The following is a 4,762-nucleotide window of genomic DNA, read 5'->3' as shown; positions in this document are numbered from 1 at the left end:
ATTAAATGAGAGGAATAGACTAATCTGTTTTTTAAATCTTTGCCATTTCTTGGTTTTGATTTACTTATCTTTGTCTAATTCTCTTAAAATAACTCACTCAACCTTTCAGAAGTTCAGAGGTCAAGGTAAACTAGGTTTTGTCTGCCTGAAACCCTGTATTATACACTTACACTATTCCACATCAACAACAAAACACTATCATATTAAGGACTACATATATTCTTGTCTGTGAATAAACCATAAAAGCTGCACTTTATATTCAGTTCACTAATCAATTGGTTAGTAATTTTTTTCCTGTAAATCACTTCCAGGGTCAGATAAGGCATAAAATAATAGCAATTATTCTAATAGATCATAACAATAGCAGTGGAAACTGGGAGGAGAAAATGAGAGAATTGTCTCAGCAGGTTTAGGGAGAGGCAGGGGAGTGAGTAGGGGGAATTTCTTTTAGGCTTTAAAAACAACATGGAATTTAAGGACATTATTGAACCAAAAAAAGCCTCAAGACATTATCTCAGTTACGGTATTCCTCACATAAATACACAATGGCATCAGAGTGTGAAGTTGTGGATGTTGGGTGTCTCTCGGTGATGGGAAACATTAAATTTCATTCATCTTTCTCAGGTTCCAAACAAAGAAAAATTAGTCAGAGGACTAACACAGATATCACCTTTTTGTCTCACAGAAGTTTGTGTGGAGAGTATAGCTTTGTGTGAAAGCCCAAAAGTCCATTAACCAAACAGATCGAACCACAGAGGCCCAAGTAGTCACAGACAGAGCTGCTCCTCAAATGAAGAAACTGCATGATGATTAACTTATAAAAGGCCAGTTTCTTCAGGTGCAAAGCATTTATAAGGTTGCCTTTACAGTTAAGACTTCTGTGTGAAATGCCACAGGGAAAATGAAATACTTCATTGTGAGCTATCGTAGATATTTCTGTTTGACTAGAGAAAAGCAGATGCCCAAGGGAGTTTAATTCTAAGACTTCATGGGTTAGGATCGCTTTAAATAAAGCTCCTCCATCTGTACCTTGAGGGTCACCAAAGCCATATGGTTTACCAGTCCCAGTCACCTCAGTATAAACATCTTTTGGCTGTGATAAACGCCTACTCAAGTCCAGAATGTAATATATGTGTCCTCTTCTATGGGAAAGAGAGATATATAATGCCCAGAAGCAAAAACCTCATCCAGTACTAAAACATTTATTATAAGTAATAAATTAGTAAAGTCTTAGAAATGATACTGAATATTATCAGTATTAACTTTCTGGTCTTGTAAAGTCTCCCAAGAATGTACAGTGTTCCTAATCTGTAATTATAATGCTATAGATTTATCTCCCTCTTTTTCTTTCAGTTAGATATTATCAGATTATATCTTTATTTACTATTTGTACATTCTAACAAATTTTTCCTTATTATTCTTTTGTCCACGTTATTTGATATTGGTCATGTTATTGCTATTACTTTACTATTTCTTTCCACTCAAAATTTCCACTTCATTTTCTTACAGTCTTTTTTATTTTCCCATGATGTCTCACTTCCATTTCATTTTCTTTTGGATTCTTTTTTCCCTGTCTTCTTTAGGGTTCTTATCTAATTGAATTCCACTTTTAATGCGTTTTTCTCGTCTTCCAAAGAATCATCCTTCTTCCAGTTTTCTATTGCCTACTACTCTACTTATTCCCAACATTTTTAAAAATTCCTTCAGATTTGAAGTTTGCTAACATGTACTTTGTTACTTTTTCTTCCTAGCTATGGTTTCTTAGTTCTCTTCTTAATTTTATTTTGTCCAAATGCATAACCATAGTCATCTTGAAAAGGCCTCTCTCTTTGAAGTCTTCTCTTGTTAGGAAAGTTTCATTGTCTTATCTCTTTTGAAAGAAGCAAGGTCTCCTCTATGTAACCAAATATTTAAATGCTGGTTTTTATGTAAAGAGAAAGCTGTAAGGCAAAACTGCAGATTCTGTGAGGTTACTACCCCATATCTAGTGGCATGTATTTTCATAAATTAGGAGAATTAAGTCTTCTGTTATAAATTTTTAGAATAAAGAGGTAAAATCTCCTTTGTAAGTGTAAATGGAAAATTCATGATTTATTTCTGTATTTTAATAGAATAAGTACAGATTTCAAATGTAATTTAGAATATTTTCCATAATATTACTGAAAAATATTAATATTGAATGATATTTGACAGTTTTTAGGTATTTCATAATTAACCTTATGGGATTTTTAATGGGTTTTATTCTTATAATTATTGTAACATAATTTATATTTAGGTAGCATTTGAATAGAAGATCTACTTAGAGTTAAAAAAATACTTTTTCTAGTATCAGTATGCTCTCATTATAATATAGGTTATATTGCTCACATATGAATATAATTCCTGTATCTTAGGTAATTTATAATTATATATAATACATTTGAACTGATCATATTTGTCAGTGTAGAATTCATGTCTTCCACTTTCTTGGTTGTTTATTTCTCCAGTAAATGATAGCCAGTGACCAGGGAGATTTTCTTTAGAGAGCTCTTCTCAAATGCAGTATTTCTAGACAATAGGAAGGCTTTTAGTAACTGTTTCTGTCCTTTCACACAACTTCATGGACAATAACACCAAGTGTGACACTCTATTTGAAAGACGGTGAAAGTGGGCAAAGGATATGAACAGACAATTCTCAAAAGAAGACATGCATACAGCCAACAGACACATGAAAAAATGCTCATCATCACTGGCCATCAGAGAAATGCAAATCAAAACGACTATGAGATACCATCTCACACCAGTTAGAATGGCAATCATTAAAAAGTCAGGAAACAACAGGTGCTAGAGAAGATGTGGAGAAATAGGAACACTTTTACACTGTTGGTGGGATTGTAAACTAGTTCAACCATTGTGGAAAACAGTATGGCGATTCCTCAAGGATCTAGAACTAGAAATACTATTTGACCCAGCCATCCCATTACTGGGTATACACCCAAAGGATTATAAACCAGGCTGCTATAAGGACACATGCACACGTGTTTTTTATTTTTATTTTTACTTTTCCATATGAAGTTTCAAATAGATTTCTCTAGTTATATGAATTTTGTGATTATTTTTCAAAGGCTGCATTTAATTTATTAATTTAGGGAAAATTATATCTTTATGATATAGCATACCTATCTAATAATAGGATATACCTTTCCATCCATTTATATTTACTTTTGGGATTTATTCAAAGCTTTTACAAATGTTACATTATATATGGGAACATTTCTTCCATTGTATTTTTTCTCTTTGAAATACACTAGTTTTATAGTAGTTTTAGGTTCACAGCAAAATTAAGCCAAAATACAGAGTTTCCCCTTTCTCTACACACACAGAGCCTCCCCCCACTATCAATATCTTGCACCAGAGTAGCACATAGGTATTACTGTAAAAATAATCTATTTAGAAGAGAAAAATACAATGGAAGAATTTTTCCCTAAGTTAATAAATTAAATGCAGTTCAAATATACCTATATCGTATATAGGTATATTTTAACATATGTGCTATGTTATATGTGTTAGAATCAAAGTTCTCTTTGATTCAAGAGCTGTTTTAAAGAAAGTGTTTAGATATTGTATATAGTTACAATTGATGAACCCACATTGATGTATCATAATCACCCAAAGTCCGTAGTTCACATTAGAATTCAATCTTGGTATTGCACATTCTATGGGTTTGTACAAATGTATAATGACATGTGTCCATTATTATAGTGTCATGCAAAGTATTTTCACTGCCCTGGCAATCACTGATCTTTGTATTGTCTCCATAGTTTCGTCTTTTCCATAATGTCATATAGTTGGAATCATACTGTATGTCCATTTTAGATTGCTTCTTTCAATTAGTAATATGTATTTAAAGTTTCTCTATGTCTTTTAATGGCTTGATAGCTCTTTTCCTTTAATGCTGAGTAATATTCCATTGTCTGGATGTACCACATGTTATTTATCCATTCCCCTACTGAAGGACATCTTGGTTGCTTCCAGGTTTGGGCAATTATGAATAAAGCTGCTGTATACATCCGTGTGCAGGATTTTGTATGGACATGAGTTTTCAACTCCTTTGGGTTAAATCCTAAGGTATGCAATTGCTGGATCATATGGTAAGAGTATGTTTGGTTTTTAAGAAACTGCTAAACTGTCTTCCAACTTGCTGTACCATTTTGCTTGCCCACCAGCAATAAATGTGAGCTTCTATTGCTCCATATCCTCATCAGCATTTAATGTTGTCAGTGTTTTGGACTTCGACCATTCTAATGAGTATGTAGTGGTATCTTATTGTTTTAATTTGCATTTCAGTAATGACATATGATGTGGGGCATCTTCTTCTCATATGCTTATTTGCCATCTGTGTGTCTTCTTTGGTGGTGTCTGTTCAGGTCTTTGGCCCATTTTTTATTCAGATTGTTCATTTTCTTATTGTTGAGATTTAATAATGTATTGTATGTTTGGGATAACAGTCCTTTATCAGACATGTCTTTTACAAATATTTTTTCCCAGCATGTGGCTTGCCTTCTTATTCTCTTGATAGTATCCTTCACAGAGCAAAAATTTTTCATTTTAATGATGTCTAGTTTGTCAATTCTTTTTTTTCATGGATCATACCTTTAGTGTTATATCTAAAAAGTCATCACCTGAGTTCTGGTTCCAAAATGGCAGTGAAGAAGCAAGCTGGCACAACTCCTCCTCACCATCACTGCTAGAAAACCAAAAACATATATATGGCACTGAGATT

Source organism: Macaca mulatta, chromosome 12, assembly GCF_049350105.2.
Source record: "Macaca mulatta isolate MMU2019108-1 chromosome 12, T2T-MMU8v2.0, whole genome shotgun sequence".
Taxonomy (NCBI): Eukaryota; Metazoa; Chordata; class Mammalia; order Primates; family Cercopithecidae; genus Macaca; species Macaca mulatta.
The sequence above is the reverse complement of the archived record's forward strand: the minus strand, read 5'-3'. Positions refer to the sequence as shown.